We start from the raw sequence: 25,321 nt of genomic DNA, 5'->3' as shown, positions 1-25,321 counted from the left end.
TCATAAAGCTCAGGGTAATGAGAGAGGCTGAAGTAAACAGACTGATAAAGCTGACATGTGCTTTCTCTGTGTTCCATGTATGTGTATCTACCAGATCTTAACTGAGAATGTAAGAGAGGTGGGAGTAAAGGCTTCCTGTAGAATAACTAAGCTGATTGTTGAAGAAACTGTAGACTTTAGTGTTAAAAGAGGGAGTGACTGTGAGTGCTCTAGGTAGACAGAGTAATATTTGACAAGTGCAGTGACTTGGATGTGAGAATAAACATGGTGGCCTCTGTAAACTGTTAGCAAGTATTGGAGCCAGAGGGAGTGTGATGGGCTAAGGAGGCCCAGTGAAAAAAGGATTAGTGCATTCATGGTGGCCAAATGAGAAAAAGATTAGGGCATTTTACTTCTATAATCCTAATAGATCCCGCAGTCCCATGTAGCCCAGTTTCTTTATGGAGGGGGCCTCTAAAAAAGCTCAGTCTAAGTAATCAAAAAATCATCAAGCAACTCTAATCTTAAAAATTGTACTTCTCAAAAAATATAAAAATACTCACTTTCCTCTATCCAATTTCTATTTTCTATTCCTCCTATTTTCTAACACCTAAAAACTACCTCTGTAAATTCTTAATCCTTCAGTATTTTCGTGACATTCAGCTCTCATCTTCTCCCTTCTCCCTCTCTTTCCTTTTCACTTATCTCTTTATTAAGTTTACTTAATGTCTCCAAGTCTTTCTCATTCTCTGGTCGTTTCTTTGCCTAACCTCCTGATGACTACATCCTAAAAGATCCAGAATAGGTTTAGAGGTGGAACTTTCTTGAGACAGCAGGAAAGAAAGACAGGAGCTTTATGTACTTTTATAAACGCAGTGGTAAAGTACACTTATAAACTTGGACTTAATTCTGGATCTAGTCGCAGTCACGGGAGGATTTTTAGCCAGGGAGTGATACAGTAAGATTTGCGTGTTAGAATGTTTCCTTTTATAGAATTGCAGAGAATAAACAAATAATTACTTCAGTTACACAAACATAATAGTGCTGAGCATTTATTTATTAAATTTATGTATATAATGACTATCATAGGCAATAAGGGAACTTATAATTACAAGTAACTTTAAACAACTGAGCTAAATGTAAACAGAAAATCAAGGCCAAAGAAAATATGTCTGCAAAAATGAGTGTTGTTATAGTTTCTTTTATTCAGCTCCAAACTTACCTCAGAGTTGCTGTTGGAGCAGTGAGTAAACCAGCTTACTAATTTATAGCAATTGTGGTAGTCGACTTCAAAAGTGATTTCTTGGGAGTGTGTTTTGAGAAGTTGAGGACCAAACAATAAAATGTAAATTTAATGTTAGAGACTATAAGGACTGAGTATACTGCTTTCTAGAATGTAAGAGTCAGGAACGTGAATAAATAGATTGCTAGAACATAAATGGTTAATATGTCTGTCAACTGTTGTCTGTTATTTTTCTCAGATTTGATAGGTGCTATGTTAATACTATTTTGGTCTGGAAGAATTTTAAAGCAGATGTGTTTTATTCATTCTTGACATAGAAAAACAAATCTCTGTAGGGCGCCTGGGAAAGTCTGATTCTAAGTATCATGCTGTCTGGACATGCCTATGCCATAATATGCATTCTCACATAACCGGTTTGTGATGTGGTATGATCTTATGGTGACTAATTGAATTTTGAGAAAGTTTGCCAATGACAATGATTTTATGGCATGTTGACCCTTTCTTTTCTGCAGGAGATTGAGACATCTTGATGCTCCTTCTGATTTGTAATGGGGGACTTAGTAAGATACAACATAAAGACATCATCTAAGGGATGGCCCCTAGCCAACAGGTTTTGTGTGCATTAATTATGACATGTAGGAAGTATCTGGATATAGTCAGCACATAGGAAATATTTCTCTTTATTTTCTCTGCAGGAGAATAGCTATCAGGCACCAGATGATGTTCATGTTGTCATCAGGTGTGATTGCCAGGATGAAGATAAAAAAACAAACATATCTAACCCACCAGTGGAGCTGCTTTTCCACCTTCCTTTCCCATTGGGTGTGGCTTTGTGATGCTACTAAGATCAAGAGAGAGGAAAAGAGAGTTTGGCGGTTTGTAAGAGCTGCATGGAAGATGTGATACTTGAAAGAAAGATAGCTAGGTTTAGTGAAGTAAGACAATAATCAGGTCAAATAGAGAAACAGGAACAAAAGTTGAGCTGTATGATGATGAGATGCCTGTGAGCAGAGGGAGTTCATTCTCAGTGAGGACAAGAAGATGCTCAACTAAATTAATCTAACTACCTCTTTATTTAAAAGTCCCTGGGGATTCACAGTCTACATAGTATCAAGTAAAGGATGGCCAGTTTAGCTTGTGAATGATGGCAAAATTTAGTGATTCAGAAAACAATGACCTGTTTCACATTTATTCATTAGGTTGAATTTTGTGTTCTATTTTTATATTCAAACTCTATACCAGTTCCCCTTCTCACTGTACTACAGTGCTGAAATGTATTTATTTTTATCTATAGGTTAACATTCAGCATCAACTAATCAGGAATTTCTTCAATTTTATACATGAAGGATATGTTTACAAGTATAAAAAAATAATTTAAAAATATTTGACATAAGAAAATATCTGGCTGTTTTGGGTCCTTTCTTTTGAGAATGGGAGTATTATAAAACAATTTTACCTGTACCTTAGAATTGCAAATGGAAATCCTTGATATTTAAATTTAAGTGTCTTTTTAATGCTTAATATGAATTCTATATCATCAGATATGTGGCAGCAAAGGTATAATTTTTCTGAAAAATTATATTTTTTTAGCAAGAATATTTGCTTGTAAAGCATCTTATTTTTTTCTGAATGTCATGCTTTTCCCAGAAACCATTAATTTTCTTTCAGTATTTTAAGTCAGTGTTTTTCTATTTTCTACAGTCTGTTGATAGTGGTGGGAAACTTGAAACACTGTTTAGCCGTGTAGATCTTGAAATCAGTATGTCTTTCTCAATGGCGGAGAGCATTTGAATTGGGAATTAGTGTTGATTCAGGATAGAAATACTGAAGCAACATTTTGCTCTGCGATGACATAAAAATTTCAAAATGAAAATTATAAGGAGGTTGCCCAAAAAAAAAAGATGCCTTGAAGTTCAAACCCTCCAGAAAAATTTACTAAAACTAGCAGAGATTTTCCACAGGTCTAGTAATGACTCTGAGTTAAGCTTTTAACTAAACAAACAAAAAAAGCATTGCTGTCTTTTGTTTTTTGTTTTTTTTTTTTTAATTTCACTGGCAAAGTTAAACAAAATCAACTATAAAGGAAACCAAATGAAAAAAATTAAACAATCTTTTAAAGTTCTACAGATGATCCTAATGTCCTGCCATGGTTGAGAAATCTTGCTTTGTTCTTGATGGATGACCTTTTCCTTGGCTCACTTAGCCTCAATTTCTGAAAGTAAAACATTTCTTAATTTCATATTAAGTCAATAGTACATATGGGGCAATAGCTCTGTGTTAAAAACTCTTCACCTAGGAAACAGGCATTCTGAGGTACTATAACCTTGATTGTTCTATTCTTCTCTAGCAATTTTCTGTGATTTACCCCACCCCTTTTGTAAATCACCCTCTATTCTTCCTACTACTATCTCTTCCTAAATCTCTTGACTCTGTAACTTTATTGTTCTGCAGCTATTATTTTTCTCACCTGAAATTGCTACTTCCCCTTTTTCTTACCGTACTTTACTTTTGGCCTCTCTTTCTACTTGGATAGTTGGTTAAGCAACCCTGTTCCCTCATGATTTCACAGGCTGGTTCTGCCTATTCATTCAAACAATTTGAGATGCTGTCTGAGGTCATGAAAGCTTGGCACTGCTTGGAGAAACTTCCATTCTTCTATTCATCTGGCCAAATTCCTTTCTACATGTAAAATGCAGTATGAATTTTGCCTCCTGATGAAAAGTAGAAAAAGGTACCCATGGATCCTGAAGTTTTGGCATGATAAAAACACCAGTTACTCACCTTCAGGCAAATGAAGACCAACCCATCAAGGACACATTTCTAGAGATTATGGCTTTGTTTTGAAACCTTTTCAGTGATATCTCCTGATGATTTTAGAAGTTTTCTGTGAAGACAAAAGAGTCATTTTGTAAATATCCCTTCGATATTTAAATAATCATATAAACTTCCTGAAAGCTTCTTGAAGGATGAACATTAAAGTTTAAGTGCTTTGACAACTGTATTACATTTTCTTCAGTGAATTTTGTGTAGGATTTGGTTCTATGGGCTTTTCTTTTGCCATATCTAAGCCACTCTGGCAATGAGTTGAACGGTACTAACATCATGTAAAAACAAACAAAATCAATTTATAAGCATAGGGCTGGGCCATTGGCTTAGCTATAGTACCTGTAAGAAGGTCTTGAGGTTAATAGAGAACATCAGCAATCAGGGAAGAATAGGACTTGGATATGAAAAAACACAATAGAAAATCAGCATTAATAAAGATAAAATATCAAAAATGAAGTGACAATAGTTCTTTTCTCCTTAGTTTTGTTGAACTTCATTTAAAGTATCATTTTTACTTCTGCAGAGCATGAGTTCAGAAAAAGACATAGACATCTCAGGAATTCAGTGGGGAGAAACCAGGAGGGTAAGGAGATCTGCGTGAGGAATAGTTAAATGAATGAGGCATTGGCCTGCAAAAGAGTGAACTAACTAGAGTATCCAGTCACCATTTTCAAATATTTGAGAGGCTGTTATGTGGAAGGTGCACACAACTTCTTCTGTAAATACTAATGAGGGGGAGAGGATTGGGACACAGGGTATGTTTATAAGGATGGAGAAACTCCCAAATTCATGATATAAAATTTTTGATTTTTGAGAAAACTTATTTCTGATATTCTAGGATTTATAACATGTTCCTACATGTTAATTTCTCAGTGGGTTGTCTCTTCCATTTAATTTACAATTTAATAAGTTGAGTTAATTTATTCTATAGAACAAGTTCTATAATCTTATATTATTGAAATTTTCTTGGACTTAGTTTCCTCATCTTATTACATACTATTCCCTATGTAAATGTAATCATTGTCCAGCAGAACATAAAAAAAGTGCTGAATATTTTACATGTACTGAGTTTAAGAGGGGAAAAAGAATGATTTTAACTAAGGTAAGTTGTTTAGGGAAGGCAGGAGAATGACTAGGTTCATTGATTTTCCAATATCGTAACTTTATCTGTACATATGATAATTTTAATGGATTATGTCTACCCAAATTCACAGCTGAGAAAATATTTCAGATTAATATCAGATATTATTCAGGGCAATTGGACAGAAGCACACTTATTCATCTTGATGGAAAAAATGAATTTAAGGGGGCCTCTTCTCTTGGAAGTTTATTTGTTTTCTATCCAGTGTGAATTAATCAGAATAAAACTTTTAAAAAATCTGAAAAAATGTTTAAACTCTTTTTAAATATATATTTGATTTTTAAAACTTTGCAAATGGGTAAATATTTTTAATTTTTAATTTTTTTTTTTTTTTTGAGACGGAGTTTCCCTCTTTTGCCCAGGCTGGAGTGCAGTGGCAGGATTTTGGCTCACTGCAACCTCTGCCCCCCAGGTTCAAGTGATTCTCCTACCTCAGCCTCCTGAGTAGCTGGGATTATAGGCACCTGCCACCACGCCCAGCTAATTTTTATGTCTTTAGTAGAGACGAGGTTTTGCCATGTTGCCCAGGCCGGTCTCAGACTCTTGACCTCAGGTGATCCACCTGCCTCGGCCTTCCAAAGTGCTAGGATTACAGGTGTGAGCAACCTCACCTGGCCTATTTTAATTTTTTTTAACATTTATTTTAAGTTCAGGGGTACATGTGCAGGTTTTTTACCTAGGTAAACTTGTACTTTTTAACTTTGAGGAACTGTTTTCCATAATGGCTATACTAATTTACATCCCCACCAACAGTGTACAAAGTTTCCTCTTCTACTGACATCTTGCGTGGTCTGTGTTCTTTGAATGGAGACCAGGGACCAGGAACTAGTCTGCAGTGAGCAGGGTGTGAGGCCAAGGCACAAATCACGTGTGTGTTTATATCTGTATAACAAGAAAATGTGCTGCAGGCAGTTTTAACTTGTCTAGTCCCTTTCTTTACACTTGAAAAACCAGTCCTAGAGTACTTTGGGGAAGAAGCCCAGAGTGGCAATTAATGTTATTCACCCTCCTCCCACTCTGTAAATATGGGCTTTTCCCATGGTTAAGCAAAGGCTGTTTATTATTTTTTTCCTGTACTTTCTCCCTCAGTGATCTCCTGCACTCCTATGTCCCCATGAATGTGCCCAGCTGTGTGTTAGTCCAGTAATTGCTGTGCCTTTGAAGCATCTTTTCTTCTCCCCCTTGAATTAAATCTGTCAATTGTGAACCAGTAAACCAGTTTTCTCAAGAATTTTCAGTGGTTTCTTATAAAATTAGGCCACCAGTACTTTCACTCTTTGTCAATCAAAAGGAGGAAATTCAAGCGAAGTCAAGGTGCATATGTTAGTGAAAACTGAACTCTGGATTGGATGTCAGGTTCTTGTTTCAGCTCTGCCTTTAACAAGCTGCGTGGTGTTGTGCAACTTAGTTTCCTTATTACTAGCATGGAGGGGTGGGACTAGAAGACTTCTAGTTTCCTCCCAGCTCAATGAAAGCAAAGAATGCTTTCTTCTTAAGTTTTATTAGTGTTTCCCAGTATTTCTTTAACCTTCTGTGGATGAACTGCCTGATACACTGGAAGTGCACAAATAGATTTAAAAGTTTCACTTATGAGGCAGGTAATTAGGTTTTATCCAGTTGCTTACAGCATGCTAGGTATTGAGGGGAAAGTTAACTAGTTTTATCAGCCCCTGGCTTGAGTAAGTAGTAGTCAGTGTTTTGAGGAGTTGGGACTAGAAGAAAGAAAGGAGATTTGTTAAAAAATAAAGGTGGGCTGCTGTGTACCTAAGCAAGGACATCAACCTTCAGTTATCAAACAACAGTAATTCACAGAATGGTTTTCAGAAAATCAAACATAACAATTAAAAATTTCAAGTTGAGATTTGAAGAAATCTGGAAGTTTATCCTTCTGTCTCAGGAAGATTTTATATTTCTGTTTTAGCATTTGAAACTCCAGCTCCTGCCGAATGCTTCTGGTTTCAGAGAGCTCACAATATTATAAGTCCAAATGTTTTGTTTCCAGTGTTGATACACTTTACATGGGTACTGTGTTTTCCAGAGAGTGGAAAAGCACTTTGATTATATACAATACTCGTGTGTATGATGGGAAAAGATAGTCACTCTATTTTCTTTTTTAGGGGAAGATTAACATTCAACTAAAGGATACTCTGGATGGTCATTCTACTTGTGCATCTGACAGGTTAGAAACAGACTGCGAGATTACAATATATTACTACTAATTATTTCTCATATTTTCAACCTTGATATGAGCTATTTTATGATAAGCCCTTGTCTCCAGCAACCTGGAAGTTTCAAGAGCTCTAAAACAATCATTCATAGCAGACTTCTTTACCATGAGGCTATTCCTGTGTTCATATTAAGATTACATCATTCTGAGGAACATGGCTCAAAAGAATTAATTTCAAGAATAAGTAACATTGTCTAACATTCTGGCTGTAGAAGTGTTTTCTCTTCCTATATCATGTTTTCCACTTGCGAGGAAAATTTTTAATGAAAAACACTTTGGCAGCAAAAAGAACAAAGCTGGAGGCATTGTACTACTTGCCTTCAAAATAGTATAGTAATCAAAACAGCATTGATACTGGCATAAAAACTGACACATAAACCAATGGAACAGAGTAGAGAGCCCAGAAATAAATCCACATATATATGGCCGTTTAATTTTTGACAAAGATGCCAAGAAAACACAGTAGGAAAAGGTCAGTCTCTTCAAAAGATAGTGTTGACAAAACTGTGTATCTACGTGCAGAATAAAAATGGTCCCTTTTCTCACCATGTACAAAAGTCAACTCAAAATGGATTAAAGATTTAGATGTAAGATATGAACATGTAATAATACTAGCAGAAAACATAGGGGAAAACTCTATGACATTGGCCTGGGTAATGATTTTTTTAATGTGACCCAAAAGCATAGGCAAGGAAAGCAATAATAGACAAATGGGATTATAACAAACTAAAAAGCTTCTGCATAGCTAAGGAAACAACAGAGGGAAGAGACAATCAGTGAAATAGGAGAAAATATTTGCAAGTAATACATTTTATAAGGGATTAATATCCAGAATATGTAAGAAACTCAACACAAAAAGCATTAAAAAATTGCCTAAAAACAAATAACCTAATTAATAAGTAGAGGACCTAAACAGACACTTCTCAAGAGAAGACATACAGATGGCCAAAAGGTATATGAAAAATGTTCAGTATCACTTATCAGGGAAATGCAAATTAAAACCACAATGAGATATCACCTCACATCTGCTAGAGTGGCTATTACCAAAAAGACAAAAGATAGTTGTTGGTGAAGATATGGAGAGAAAGGAAACTTTGTACATTGTTGGTGGGAAAGTAAATTAGTATAGCCATTATGGAAAACAGTATGGAGGTTCCTCAAAGTTTAAAAATAGGGGAGGAGGTTTAAAATGGCTGACTAGAAGGATTTCATGCCTGCCTCCTCTACTTAGAAGAACCAGAATAGTGCATAGACGGTCATAATTTGAATATACTATCCAAGAGATAATGCTGGAATGCAACAGGGAAAGGATAGAAAACATGAAAAGCAGGAAAGAGGAAGGAAAAGTGGCAGCCTGCCTGGCTGGCATTGGCTGGGAGCCAGAAGTGACTTCACAACCTGGGGAATGGGTGAGTGAAAGATTTTCAGTCGCCTACATCCCCACCATGGAATCGTGCAGTTCTGGCCATGGGAGAACCCCTTGACCCACCCAAATCCTGGGACTAACATACGGAGCTTCTGGAAGATGATGGGACAGAACTGCTTCAGGGAGGGAGCTCGCACTGGGTCCCATACCCTTTCTGAGACCCAAGCTGCTACATTTAAGACTCCATTTCCAAACCTAGGAAACTGCATGCTGTCCTGGGGCTCAGTGGTACCAGGACTGAGGAATTATGGAAACTTGGGCTGTTACTGCTGGGACAGGAGAGCAAGCTGAGAGCCCTCCTGCAGTCAGCCAGGGCTAAGAAGCAAGTGAGGCATGAGCTGCAGTGGCCAATTTCAGCAAGCAAGTGATGCTGGGATCTGAGATGGAGATGCAAGTGGGGTGCAAGCTGCTGCTAGAACTTAGTCACAAGTTGGGTGGGTGCTCCTGCAGCCAAAGTGGGGTGTGAGCTAGGTGTGCCAACTACTGCCACGAAGGCATGGGGGACAAGCCCTGCTGGGTCTGGGGTGTGAAAGGAATGTGGGTTCCCTACTTGCCAGCCCAGTCTGTGGGCATTAAGGATGGCTTTACACTCTCCAAGGATAAGACCTAAGCACAGCTGCTATGTGTGGCCCCTCACCCAAGCACTCTGCCTCGGACCTGAGGGTTGCCGTATCTTAACCAACTGCAGCTGGTAGCTGTTCTCAAAACTGGCGGGCTTAAGCACAAGACCACTTGGCCAGCTTTGCTCCTCCTCAAAGACAGAGCACATAGATCTTCAAATCAATTCACCACGACAGGCACCTGAGCACTCCTCCTGGGAGCCTGAGTTTGGGCCTAACCTCCTGGCTGCTAACATCTCAGCTGGCACTTTCCTGCAAGTGATAACTATGGGCTTGGAGACTGGCCCACCCAGCCCATCACCACCACCATCAGTGTCAACACATACAACTTGGGATCTAGAGAATTGTCTCACCACTGCAACTGTTGTTGCCCATGCCATGCCAGCCTCCCAGGCATAAGAACCCATCTACCCATCCCATCCACTGCTGCCATTTCCAGTATCTGAGCATGCCATTAGGGGTCCAAGAATCAGCTTGCTAGTAACTGCCAGCATAGGTGCCAACTTATGCTGCCCTGGGGCATAAAGATAGGCATGCTCAGCCTATTGCTGCCACCAATCGGGGCTGAAGACTGAAGTACCCAGCATCCTAGTTCTCAGCACAACTTCACCACAGCCTCCAATAATAACCATACCTAACCTACCAAGGAAACAACATATATCAATAATGCTGTTTCCAGCTAAAGCAATCATATAGAGACTACTGAGTGCACCAAAATCAAAGCCTGAGTATCTGAGCCCTTCCCTAAAAGAGGATATTGAAAAATAAGAAAAAGTAACAGTTACACTAGATGTGCAGAAATCAATGTTAAAGACACAGAAAACATGAAAAAGCAAGAAAATACGATGCCCGAAAGGAACAATAATTCTTTAGCAATACATCTTAATCAAAAAGTAGTTTTGGAAATCAAGACAAAGAATACAAATGATTGATTTTAAAGAAGCTCAGTGAGATACAGGAGAATTCTGAAAAACAACACAAGAAACAACCAGGAAAAAGATCAGATATGAATGAGAAATTTACCAAAGAGATGAAAACCCACAAAAGTATAAAATTCACTAGTAAAGCAATTATTCAGAGGAGGAAAAGAAAGCACTCACATGGTACCACTGCAGAATTCTATCAAACGACAATAAGAGAAAAAGGAACAAAGAATATATAAAACAACCAGAAAATCATTAACAATACGACATGAACAAAGCCTCATATACCAATTATAACCTTGAACATAAATTATCCATTTAAGATATAGAATGGCTGAATGGCAAAAAAATTCTAATTTTATGTTGTTTACAAAAAAATTCACCAGTAAAGGCATATATATTTGGCGAGTAAATGGACGGGAAAAGGTGTTTCATGTAAATAGAAGTGAGCAGGAGTAGCTATACTTACACCAGATAAAACATACTTTAAGTCAAAAACAATAAAAGATAAAGAAGATCATTATATAATAAAGGGATCAATTCAGCAAGAGGGTATAATAATCCTAAATATATATGCACCCCACCCTGGAACAACCAGATTCATAAGGCAAATATTACTAGATTTAAAGAGAGTTAGATTGTAATACAGTAGTAGGAGACTTCAACACCCATCTGTCAGCACTAGACAGATCATTGAAACAGGAAATTAAGAAACATTGGATTTAAATTGAACTTCAAACCAAATGGGTCTAATGTATAACAAATATTCTATTCAACAACTATAGAAATACATTCTTCACATCAGCACATGGAACATTCTTCAGGATAGATCACATATAAGACTATAAAACAAGTCTCCATAAACACACAAATTTAAATTATATCAACTATTTTTTCAGATTACAATGGAATAAAACTAGAAATCAATACCAAGAGGAACTTTGGAAATTATACAAATACACGGAAATTAGCAAACATGCTCGTAAGTGAACTTGGGTCAATGAAGAAATTAAGATGGAAATAAAAAAGTTCCTTGTAACAAATGAAAGTGGAAACACAACATATCAAAACCCATGGTGGGGATCGTTCCAAGATGGCCGAATAGGAACAGCCCCAGTCTAAAGCTCCCACTGTGAGTGACGTAGAAGACAGGTGATTTCTGCATTTCCAACTGAGGTACTGGGTTCATCTCATTGGGACTGGTTGGACAGTGGGTGCAGCCCACAGAGTGTGAGCTGAAGCAGGGTGGGGCATCGCCTCACCCGGGAAGTGCAAGGGTTCAGGGAATTCCCTTTCATAGCCAACGGAAGCTGTGACAGACAGTACCTGGAAAATCGGGACACTCCCACCCTAATACTGCTCTTTTCCAACAGTCTTAGCAAACGATACACCAGGAGATTATATCCCGTGCCTGGCTCAGTGGGTCCCACCCCCATGGAGCCTTGCTCACTGCTAGCACAGCAGTCCGAGATCCAACTGCAAGGCGACAGTGAGGCTGAGGGAGGGGCATCCACCATTGCTGAAGCTTGACTAGGTAAACAAAGCAGCTGGGAAGCTCAAACTGGGTGGAGCCCACTGCAGCTCAACAAGGCCTGCATGCCCCTGTAGACTCCACCTCTGAGGGCAGGGCCTAGCTGAACAAAAGGCTGCAAAAACTTCTGCAGACTTAAACGCCCCTGTCTGACAGCTTTGAAGAGAGCAATGGTTCTCCCAGCATGGAGTTTGAGATCTGAGAACGGACACACTGCCTCCTCAGGTAGGTCCCTGACCCCCGAGTAACCTCACTGGGAGACAACTCCCAGTAGGGGCCAACTGACACCTCATACAGCCAGATGCCCCTCTGAGATGAAGCTTCCAGAGGAAGGATCAGGCATCAACATTTGCTGTTCTGCAATATTTGCTGTTCTGCAGCCTCCACTGGTGATACCCAGGCAAACAGGGTCTGGAGTGGACGTCCAGCAAACTCCAACAGACCTGCAGCTGAGGGTCCTGATTGTTAGAAGGAAAACTAACAGAAAGGAATAGCATCAACATCAACAAAAAGGACATCCGCACCAAAACCCCATCTGTAGGTCACCAACATCAAAGACCAAAGGTAGATAAAACCACAAAGATGGGGAGAAACCAGAGAAGAAAAGCTGAAAATTCTAAAAACCAGAGTACCTCTTCTCTTCCAAAGGATTGCAGCTCCTTGCCAGCAGTGGAACAAAGCTGGATGGAGAATGACTTTGATGGGTTGACAGAAGTAGGCTTCAGAAGATCGGTAATAACAAACTTCTCTGAGCTAAAGGAGGATGTTTGAACCCATCGTAAGGAAGCTAAAAACCTTGAAAAAAGATTAGACGAATGGCTAACTAGAATAAACAGCATAGAGAAGACCTTAAATGACCTGATGAAGCTGAAAACCATGGCATGAGAACTACGTGACGTGTGCGCAAGCTCCAGTAGCTGATTTGATCAAGTGGAAGAAAGGGTATCAGTGATTGAAGATCAAATGAATGAAATGAAGCGAGAAGAGAAGTTTAGAGAAAAAAGAGTAAAAAGAAATGAACAAAGCCTCCAAGAAATATGGGACTATGTGAAAAGACCCTATGTTAGATTGGTGTACCTGAAAGTGATGGGGAGAATGGAACCAAGTTGGAAAACACTCTTCAGGATATTATCCAGGAGAACTTCCCCAACCTAGTAAGGCCTAGAGCGTGCCCAGAGCTTAAAGTATAATAAAAAAATAAATAATAAAAAAAAACAACAAACAAAATAAACCAAAACCCATGGGATACAGCAAAAACAGTGCTAAGAGGGAAATTCATAGCAATAAAGGCCTACATCAAAAAGATTAGCAATTAACAACCTAACAATGCACTTCAAGCTACTCGAAAATCAATAACAAATCAAATTCCAAATTAGCAGAAGAAATAATAAAAATCAGAGGGGTTCTAAATGAAATAGACTAAAAAAACGCAAAGGATCAACAAAACAAAAAGTTGTTTCTTTAAAAAGATAAACAAAATTGATAAATACCTATACTAACCAAGAAGAGAGGAGACCCAAAAAATTAAATCAGAAAAGAAAAAGGAGACATTACAACCAATACTATAGAAATTAAAAAAAAAATCAACAGATAATTATGAACAATTATATGCTAACAAACTGGAAAACCTAGAGGAAATAGATACATTCCTGGAAACATAGAATCTACCAAGACTGAATCAGAAAGAAATAGAAAAATGAGTAGCAATAGTGAATCAGTAATAAAAAGTCTCCCAACAAAGAAAAGCCCAGGACCAGATGGAGTCACAGCTAAATTCTACCAAATTTACACAGAATAACTAATACCAATCCTGAAGTTATTCCAAAAATATTGAAGATGAGGGAATTTTTAGAACTCATTCCATGAGACCAGCATTATCTGATAACCAAAGCCAGATGAAGATACACAGAAAAAAACAACCCCCAAGATAAAAAAAAAAGCCCTCTACCGACCAATATTCCTAATGAACCTAGATGCAAAAATCTTCATCAAAATGCTAGCAAACAACATCCAACAGCATATAAAAAAGATAATCTGCCATGGTCAAGTGGAATTTATACCAGGGATGCAAGGATGGTTCAACATATGCAAATCAAAAAATGTGATAAAACAGAATGAAACAAATACTGTATGATCATCTCAACAGAGGCAGAGCATTTGATAAAATTTAATATCTTTTCATGTAAAACCTCTCAACAAACTGGAAGGAACTTTACTCCAAATAAAAAAGGCCACGTACTACACATTTTCCACTAACATAATACTGAATGGGAAAAAGGTGAAAGCCTTTTCTCTTAGAACTGGAACAAGATAAGGATGCCTACTTTTACCACTCCTATTCAACATAGTACTGGAAGTTTTAGGCTGAGCAATCAGTTAAGGAAAAGAACCAAAAGGTATCAATATGGAAAAAGAGAAAGTCAAATTCTCCCTCTTTGCTGATAATATGATCATATATCTAGAAAAATCTAAAGACCACCAAAAAACTTTTAGATTTGATAAATGAGTTTAGTGAGCTTGCAAGATACAAAATTAATATATAAAAGCAGTAGAATTTCTATGCACAAGTGGTGATCTAGTTAAGAAAGATATCAAGAAAGCAATTTCACTTAAGACAGCTACAAAAAATAAAATACCTAGTATAAATTTAACCAAGGAGGTGAAAGCTTTCTACAAGAAAAGCTACAAAAATCACTATTAGAAGAAGTTGAAATATACATCAACAAATGGGAAAATATCTTATGTTTGTGGATCTGAGGAATCAATATTGTTAAAATAACCATATTGCCAAAAGTAATCTACAGATTCAATGCTATTCCAATCAAACTAGCAATGTTATTCTTCACAACATTGAAAAAACAATCCTAAAATTCTTATGAAACCACAATAAAGCCCACATAGCCAAAGCAATCCTAAGCAATAAGAATGAAGTTGGAGGTATCACATTATCTGACTTCAAAATATGTTGCAAGACTATAGTAACCAAAAACAATATGCTACTGTTATAAAAATAGACATATAGACCAATGGAACAGAATAGAAAACCCGGAAATAAACCCACATATTTACAGCCAATTGATCTTTGACAAAGCCTACAAGAACTTATGTTGGGGAAAAGCACCCTCTTCAATAAATGGTGTTGGGAAAATTTAATACTTACATGCCAAAAGATGAAACTGTACACCTGTCTCTCACCATATACAAAAGTACAACTCAAAATGGATTAAAGACTTAAATATAAGACCCCAAACTATAAAAATACTAGAAGATAACCTGGGGAAAACACTCCTGGACATTGGTCTAGGCAAAAAATGTAAGACTAAGTCCTCAAAGCACAGGTAACACCACCAAAAATAGACAAATGGGACCATGTTAAACTCCTCTGCCTAGCAAAGGAAAACAATCAGCAGAGTGAAGAGCCAACCTGTTGAATGGGAGAAAATATTTCCAAACTATTCATCTGATAGACAACTAATACCCAGAATGTAGAAGGAGCTCAAACAACTAACTCAACAGGATTTAAAACAAATACTCCAATTAAAAAGGCAAAAGTCATTAATACAAATTTCTTAAAATAAGACACACAAATGGCCAATAGGTTTATGAAAACATGCTGAACATCACGAATCACAGAGAAATGCAAATCAAATCCACAGTGAGATATTATCTTATGCCAATCAGAATGGCTATTATGAAAAAGTCAAAATTTAACACATGTTCGCAAAGATACAAAGAAAAGGTAACTCTTATACACTGTGAGAATATAAACTAGTACAGCTGCAATGAAAAACAGTATGCAGATTTCCCAAAAACTAAAAATAGAACTACTGTTCAATCCAGTAATTCTACTATTGAGTATCTACCTAAAGAAAAAGAAATCAGTACATGAAAGAGATACCTGCACTGAATCTTTCTTGCAGCACTATTTGCAATAGCAAAGAGATGAAACCAACCTAAATGTCCATTAGTGGATGAATGGATACAGAAAATGTGGTGTGTATATATATATATATATATATATATATATATATATATATATATATATATATAGGCATACTTTTCAGCCATAAAAGAATAAAATCATGTCATTTGAGGCAACATGGATGGAACTGGAGGTTATTATGTTAAGTGATATAAACCAGGCACAAAAAGACAAACAGTGCATTTCTCATATTTTTGTGGGACCTAAAAAATCTGATCACATGGATGTAGAGAGTGGAAAGATAGATAACAGAGACTGGGAGATATGGAAAGGGGGAGGTGTAAGGATAAGGAGAAGTGAGTTGAAGGGTACAAACATATAGTAAGAGAAGGAATAAATGTAGTGTTTGATGGCACGGTAGGATGACTATACTTAACAAAAATATATACTGTACTTGGGTGATGCACACCTTAAATACCCTGACTTGATCACTATGCATTTTATCCATGTAACAAACTTCTAACATACCCCTATACATTCGCACAAGTAAAAAAAAATTAAAATAGAACTACCGTATGATCCAGTAATCCTACTACTGAGTATATATCCAAAGGAAATACAATCAGCATGTGGAAGAGATATCTGCGCCCCCATGTTCACTGCAGCATTGTTCACAATAGCCAATATATGGAAGCAACCTAAGTGTTCATCAATAGATGAATGAATTAAGATAATGTGGTATATTTACACAATGGAGTATTATTCAGCCTTAAAAAACAAAATTTTGTCAAGATTTTGTCAAAACACACCTGATAGATGACTAATAGCCTTAAAAAAGGAAATTTTTGTCAAAATTTTAAATTTTATTTGCAACAAGTGGATGAACCTAGAGGACATTATGTTAAGTGAAATAAGCAAGGCACAGGAAGACAAATATCATATGGTTTCAGTTATATGTAAAATCTAAAAACGTTGAATTCATAGCAATAGAGAGTAGGATGGTAGTTACCAGGCTGGGGCAGGGAGTGGGGCTGGGGAGATATTGGTAAAAGGAAACAAAATTTCAGGAGTAAATTCAAGAGATCTGTTGTACAACATGGTGACTCTAATTAATAAAAATGTGTTATATTCTTGAAAATTGCTAAGAGGATACATTTCAAGTGTTCTCACCACAAATAAGTATGTGAGGTGATGTATATGTTTATTAGCTCAATTTGGCCTTTCCAAAATGAAATATGAAAATACATATTTCAAGGTATCATGTCATGCATGATAAATGTATACAACATTTATTTCTCAACTAAAGAGTAAATCTGAAAAAAAGAATACTTCAGGAGAAAAAGACTCTTGTCACAAGTTCAGAGTTATATTCTTTTTAAGGTATTTAGTGCTTGCTCAACATGAAAACAAATTAACGTCATAGGATTTTGTTTTATTTTCTGTTTATGAGGACAGCAGCAAAAGAGTGGATGCCACTTATTGGGCAGCCACTGAGGACTGGGAGTTTTGGCATTATTCATCCATGTAGACTTCCAACAAATCCACAGAATTGTGATTCTTGTTTTTCAGATGACGAAACTAGGACACAGAGAGGTTAAGCTTCCTGCCCAAGGTCGTGTAGCTAATAAGAGCTGGCCTCCCTCTCTACAAAGGTTATATATCTTTTCTTATACTACATGGGATTTTAAAGAAGTACTATTTTTCCATTTTAAAATGATTTTTCAATGGCTTAACAAAAAATATGCTTTCAAGCTATTATTAGAAATGACCTATGGAATTTATTTAGCACGCAATTAGAATAAGCCACAAAATACATCCATTCGTGATTTGAAAAGCAGTGGTTAGGTCTGGAGTAGTAATTTAGGTTCTAGTAGGATCACCTCTTCAGTATTGGAAGGGCCTTTTAATCCCCTCATCAAATTTTCAAGTGTAAGGATTCCCTTTGCCACATGCACTAGGAGAACTACTTGAGCTCATATAGTGATAGATATGCACTACTTTAGGTAGAACTTTCCATTTTTGAACAGCTTGAATGATTGGTAATTCTACACATTTATGTATTCTTTGCCGTTGGCATATTACTCAGCTTTTTAACACATTTCGTTTCATTCATGAATGCTTCTGTTTATTTTGAGTCCATGACTGTCCTATTTACTTTCACTCATAGGAGCAATGAAGATTTTTTTCTATACGAATATGGTACATGGGGAAGAGTTTTTGGGTTAATGTTTCTAATTTAATATTATGTATTATCTTTTTGCTGTTTGTTTTGGTGAACATATTTCTTGCAGATTTGACAATAATGAGTATTTGCTTTTCTTTTGTATGAAGTCCCTTCTATAAGATCGAGCTTTGCTAATGCAGCTGTGTATTTGCACTGCACCCTTAAAACCAGCATCTTGGAAGGTAAGAATATTTCTGACCCATAGGAATAGCTTGCCATCTTAGCAACAGCAGATCTTTTTGTGAATAGATAATTACAAAGTGAAACCTTGGCAAACAAGAATGTTCCTTTAGTTTTAGGAATGGAAATTTTGACTTTTGATTTACTTATTAATTCCAATATGGAAAAACACATAAAGGAATTTTATATTACATACCTTCAATTGCACTTATTGTGCTCTTTAGATACATGTAGCCTGAAGTTTTGATGATTGGAAAAAACAAGCATTGCTGTTTTTTTTCCTTCCAATTTGGAAAGGTATCATATATTTTTAACTTGAGACCCCTTAGTATAAATAAAATGCATCCTTGCTTTTTACCACATTCTTCATTCTAATATATAAGGTGCTAGTGTGCAGAAGGGAATATGAAATCAGGTATGATTCCAAAAATGCATACACAAGACACATGGATAAAATCATAAAATTACACTAGAACCAATTCTAACTCCTACATGACTAGAATCTATAGAACATGGTTATGTGTCTCCTGGTTAAGTATCAACCACCCTCTGGATGTAGTTTTAGTGAAGTTTATATCCCTATAATTGTTGTTTGATAGGTAGATTTTACCTTTTGTGGATAAGTATGCTCTGTGATCAGAATTAAAGGTGTGTTCATCATTACTTTTATCTGATTTTTCACTTTGTCAAAGAAGATTAGAATAGCATGTGGAACTTGATTCAACTGTGATATTTTGATATATTAAGAAATATATATTTGGGTTTTATCCCTAGTTTCTGGCATGGAACTTCTAAAAGTCTTGGAATTTCCCTAGTGATGGGAGTAAGAGTAGTTTCTTATTCATAATAAACTCCTGTCACATACCTGAGTTTATGCTAATAAGACGACCTGTGGTGGGTCCCTAGATAGCTTCAGGATGGGGGCTGGTTGCCAGACGAAACAACCATATGATTAAAGGTTTGGAACTTTGAGCCCAGCCCCTGACCCCTGGAGAGAGGAGAGAGGCTGGAGATTGAATTAATCACAAATGGCTAATAACTCAGTCAATCTCATGTATTTATAGGGGAGTCTCCATAAAACTCCTAAACAATGGTATTTAAGGAGCTTCTGGCTTAGAGCTGCTCAAGTAAATTATTGAGCCTGAGGAGGGGGTCGTGGAAACTCTTGATTTATAGTCCATTGGACAGAACTATAGCAGGCTCAGGACTTGCATTGGTATCTGAAGTGAGGGTAGTCTTGTGGGACTGAGTAAGGTCTGTATTAACTCTGGTTAGTTAGTGCTAAAAATAAATGGAATCATTGGATACCCAGTTGGTGTCTGGAGAGTTAGAGAATTAGTTGTTGGTATGGGAAAAACAAAACAAAACAAAACTATGCATTTGATGTCAGAAATATGGGTAGAAACAGACCATGGTATCAATCATACTGATTTCTTCCAAGAATCATCCCCTTAAAGGGTTTATAAATGGATAAAATTGATATTTTCCTAATTATTCTCATTCAGAGATATTGTTTCAAACTCACAGATATTCATTTCCTCTTTAAGATAAATTAGCAATGAGTCAACTCTTTTTCAGTTTTCTAGTTCTTCCTCTAATAATCATCTTCACTCCAAAATGGTAGCTAATGGCCTGTCTATGAGATACATTTTTAAAAATATGATCGGATTTAATATACATTGCCTATTTTATGTACTGGATTTATGTAATAACCACCATTTATTGAGTGCTATAGACTGGTCACTGCGTTTTAATCTTCAATTCTGAGTTAAGTAGCATTATCCCCATTTTGCAACTGAAAAGACTGATGATTGGAGTGGTTAAGTAACCTGCCTAGTGTCATTAGTAAGTAAGAGAGATTTTCTGAAGAGGTGGAAGTGAATATTGATGGGAAAGGGAAAGGTGATAAGGCAGATGCTATGGTCTGAACGTATCTCCCAAGATTTGTATGTTGAAACTTAACTTGCCATGGTGGAGCCCTTAGGGATGGGATGAGTGCCTTTATAAAAGAGGTACCAGGGAATTGTCACCCTCCCTTTTTGCTCTTCTGCCTTAGGTGAGGACATGGCAAGAAGGACCTCACCAGACACCAAATGCCAACACCATAATTTTGGACTTCCCAACTTCTAGAACTGTAGAAAATACTGCCCAGTCTCATGTATTTTGTTAAAGAAACACAAACAGACTGAGACAACAAATGAGTAGAAGTTAGTGTGAAGGGCAGTAAGAAGAACTGGCCATATTTAGTCTGAGGTATATTGAGTTGAGAACATGTTACTTATCTTCAGTTAACTAAATTTTGGGGCTTATAGTTCTTCTTGCATAATTCCAAAGGGAAGAAAAATGGTGAGTGTATTTTTGCTTGCATATAATGCTACAGAGGAAAATATACTTCTAGGAAGCAGAATTCTATACTCATTTTCACCCCCTCCATAAGATGCCCACATATAAGTTTTCTGAAGAAGGACTTATTAATTGTAATTGTCATAAGATGACTGGATAGGATCATCGCAGACAACTTTTTCTCTAAAAGTGTTTAAATAGACACCAGACTAATTGCAAATAATGTTATAGAAAATATTAGATTTAGAGGTTTGGATAAATAGACCTTAGATTCTATGAAAGTAAGGATATAGAGCGTGTTTTAAAACAATAATAGTTAAAAAAAAAATGGTTTCTGAGCTGGGCGCCGTGGCTCAACCCTGTAATCCCAACACTTTGGGAGGCTGAGACAGGTGGATCACAAAGTCAGGAGTTCGAGACAAGCCTGGCCAACATGGTGAAACCCTGTCTCTACTAAAAATACAAAAATTAGCTGGGCATGGTGGCGTGCACCTGTAGTCCCAGCTACTAGAGAGGCTGAGGCAGGAGAATCACTTGAACCCGGGAGGTGGAGGTTGCAGTGAGCTGAGATCATGCCACTGAACACCAGCCTGAGTGACAGAGTGAGACTCCATCTCAAAAAAAAAAAAAAGGTTCTGTATTTATGTCCTATAAAATCTTACTGTGCTATCTATAACTTTCTAAGTAATATCCATTTTTTTTCCAATATGTACCAAACCTTTGTGAAGCAGTGGAACGTTTATGAAGCAGTACGATAAGCAGCTATCCAGGCTGACATAGCTAATGGTTATTTATTGTAAATATACAATTGTATTGTACAAAACATATAGCCAGTCAGAATAATCAAACCTCTTGTTTATTCCTTGTCCCATTTTTGTCTCCTAAATTATCTAAGAGTTCCGGCTAAAGAAGACTTTCAGTGGTGCATTATTCAGGAAACTATCTAGGCCATACTTTCAGTAAGAAGTTGAAAACAAAAGAAGTTGATAACAAACTTATTTTCTTCTGTTGTGGGCTTTTAGAACATATTGATCACACTATAATATGAGATTTGAAGTTCTTTCAAATGTTTTCACATCCCAAGGCATTTGTGAGAATAAACTTTTTTAATAGTCTCTTTTTAAAATCAGAAAAAGGCTAGTAATGAAGTGCAATCAGAAGGATGTTTGTATTCTTTCTTTAAACCCACATGACTTTATGTCACTGGCCACCTGTAGAATGACACCAGCCTCTTAGCACATTTGCAAGTGATTAAACAACAAGGCTGATTCAAAAGACACTCATAAAATTCTGACCATTTACAGCCATGCATATCTGCTGGATGGATAACAAACCAACAAACTTTATAAGCGACTATCCAAATTGGATCTCTTTTGTTATTTTTAGAACAAGTGTTAACCAAGTATTTCTTTTGAAATGTTGAAGCATTTCCTTAGTTTAATTTTTACACATTAAATTTCTGATTGGCTTTGAAAGAAGTCTATATAATGAGGAAGGCAATTCTCAAAATAGTCAGAAGCTATCTTGAGGAGACTTGATGGAAAGAAGTTACCAAGTTTGACCTAAAACTGGAGCATAAGTGTTAAACTGCCCCCCAAATATACTGGAGGACAGAATGCTCAGGGAGATGCTAGAAGGATAAATAAAGAAAACAGAAAAAAATGGATGGCTGTGGCCTCATTTTTCTACTCTGACAGACAAGCTTAAGTCTGCTAATTGAGGAAAGTTGGACAAGGGAAGATGATGTTAGGGAGAGAACACTAATTTTGTGTCTTGTTGGGAAAGACACAATCTTTGATTATACCTTCTTCACCTTTCTAAATGCTGTGCCTTCTGATTTGATGTTTTGGAAACTCTTACTAAGCAGTGAGACTGAGTTTTTGATCACTTGAAGACATTTTCCTGCTTCTGATAACCAGTGAACAAATACAGTAATCAAACAATAGACATACAGACATGTACTCAATAAGGTAAAGAGCTTGGTACCTTGGTACTATGGGTCAATATAATGGATCACGATAAGACAGAATGTTTCATATTAAGGAGAATATATAGCCTCAGAGGAGATGGAATATGTGTGCACCAGAGTTTCTCCGTGTCCTAATGTAATTTTTTACCACATAGGTCATGGCTGATAATTCTACTAAATTGGTAACAAAATAATAGGTTTCATTGGGGTTTTATCTTAAAACGTTACATCTGAAAGTATAAAATATTTATGAAAGTTAGGCAGTATTTATAAGTTTATGGAATTCTTAGAAAAAAGGATAAATAAAATATGAAGTCCCTTTTTCTATTAAATTCTATTATGTCATTTTGATGTATTTTCACATTTGACTTTTGTAACATGATAAATTTTATAAATAAAAATATTTGAAGGTTCTATCAAACTAAGGGTAGAGTGCATATTTCAATTAAGTATGACTGCAAGACTACAATCTCTTAAATAACACTACAACCAAAACTCCATGGTAATTCTAAAGACAACTAATCTAAGTCCTAGGTGGAAATAGACGGACACTTGAATATGTCTTAAAAATGCAATTTTATAAAGGTGGATTAAATATGCCAACGATTTTCCAGCATTACAACAAAAGGGCCATTTAGGCAGCTTTATAATCTTATGTGTGGATGTTCATGTTTATTCCTCGAATTCTTATTAACCTTGTAAATAAATATTCATATTGTGCCTACCATCTTGCAGCAAAGGACAAGAGAAGACATGATTGTGGTCTCTGGACACTACAAGTCTTTTATACTTTTTATATCTCACAAACAGTATCCATCAGCCATTATCATGCTGTATTTGTATATTGAGTTCACAAAAGATACAGCTTAGCCAAAATGTACTCTATTTTAGGCCTGTCTAGTTGTCTAAAGCATTGTGTTTCTCTAGGAAGGTACATCACTTATTTAAGAACTTTATCCTGTTGGGAGCATCAAGATATTAATTATCCTTATCGCTTCTACTCCTCTTATACTGTTTTTATCAAACATTTGGATTGATAGCTATCATATCAGTCCAACTGGAATGCTGCAAGTAGCAGAAAATATTCAATATGGTAGCATTTGCAGGAGATTATTCTTAGAGAATTTGGGGTATGGAATTTATTTATACTAAGTTTCATCGGAACATATAGTTCTTTAGATATTGTTTAATTTTAGTTATGTACCCCTCAAACACACACACAAAACAAAGCAAATACTCATACAACATACATAGGAAAGCTAAATCCAGGTTTTCTTTGAATAATGAACAGGTTATAAATCAAATAAACAGTCTTCCCATTATGCACTTTGGATAACAAAATAGAAATGATGAGGTAAACTCTTAATGAATGATGAATATATGGGCAGTTCCTATTTCGTATACATATATCAGATGAATTTATCGATCCCAGGAGACAGTTTTTATTTTTTTAATAAAATAAGTTTTAATGTAATAAATTATTATTTATTGAAAAGTTATGTGCCAGGCACCACACAAATGATGCACATGAATTAACTCATCATCATAACTTTGAGAAAATAATGGTAGGTACTATTTTTAAAATATATATTATATGATAAAATTGACATTTGGAAAGGGTATCATTTAGATTGGATCAGAGAAGGAGAATCAGAGTGATAAGAGACTCATGGACTTATTACAGGGGTTAGACCTTACCCATTTATGGGAGCCAGTAAAACAGTCCGTGTAAGGCTGTTGCTTTTGTATTTGATGTTGGGCCTGCTGTCAGCAGAGAAGGCAATAAGATAGGAAAGATGGACATAAAGTGGCGATTGGCAAGGACAGACTTGACTTTGAGGACACACTGGAGACCATGGGGACAGACTGGAATCAATATCTGTCTGCCCTGAACCTCTGTGATGCAGGTAATCTGCAGTAGAAGCAGGCATCCTTCACTACGTAGCTGCACGTGCACCTAACTCAGGTTTGACTTGCTGAAGTAGGAGCCTGATGACTTGGAGACCTGGCTGCTGTCCTGCACCAAAAGATGAACCAGCAGGTCAGTAACAGTGTTCATGGGCTGCAGCAGTATTTGCCCTGTATCAAAGTTTACAGCATAAAAATGACTACCACTTTGATTCTGCATTCCAAATCTTGTAAAAATTTCCCCTTAACTGACACTAATCTAGACCATACCAGGGGAAGAATTCTTGGAAACACATTTTCAGTTTAGATAAATAGACACCCTATATCTCTATAGAAAGGTTAAACAACTTAGCTAGATCACACATTTAATAAGCCATAGGGCCAGTGTAGTGCATAGTCAGGTTGAATACATGGGATGAGTGGAAGCATCAAATGTCCTAATGTCTTGAGGATGGGTTGTTTGGGGCTTGGAAATGAATTTCTAGGATATCCTACAAAGATTCCAGAAGTGTGGTATCACACATCTGAGATGGGAAGTGAGGAATGTGCCAGAAACCTCTGTGCTAGAAGACATGAACTCTTACTGCTTATTGTGCAAAGTGAAATAATTTATTCATTTCTTAACTAAATACATTGAAAAACTATGTGTCAGGCACTGCAATAAGTATCAGAAATAAAATTGTAAACAAAAAAGACAAATAAATAAACAAGCCATAGGGCCAGGATTCACACCCAGTTCTGCCTAACGCCAAAGTCTTAGATATCATTAACCACAGTTCAAGGGGCCTATTGCCTTTTACTTTGCAGGTCAAGAGAATATATTCAATAAGTAATTCAGCAAATATTTGAGAACTTTTTT

General features: G+C 36.6%; 1 long non-coding RNA gene across 5 annotated transcripts in view; it reads right to left on the bottom strand.

Annotated features, from left to right (window-relative positions):
* Positions 1-25,321, bottom strand: part of LOC109026687 (uncharacterized) — a 217,119-nt gene that overhangs the window by 150,468 nt on the left and 41,330 nt on the right. For 4 of the 5 annotated variants that reach the window (XR_010133448.1, XR_010133446.1, XR_004070094.3 and 1 more), the window contains one exon: positions 4,004-4,106. This is a non-coding gene — a long non-coding RNA (uncharacterized lncRNA). Of the gene's footprint in view, positions 1-3,282; positions 3,435-4,003; positions 4,107-25,321 lie in introns of those variants that run through there. The other variant, XR_010133447.1, reaches the window with a different exon arrangement.

Source organism: Gorilla gorilla, chromosome 3 (genome assembly GCF_029281585.2).
Source record: "Gorilla gorilla gorilla isolate KB3781 chromosome 3, NHGRI_mGorGor1-v2.1_pri, whole genome shotgun sequence".
Classification (NCBI taxonomy): domain Eukaryota; kingdom Metazoa; phylum Chordata; class Mammalia; order Primates; family Hominidae; genus Gorilla; species Gorilla gorilla.
The sequence above is the reverse complement of the archived record's forward strand: the minus strand, read 5'-3'. Positions and strand labels throughout refer to the sequence as shown.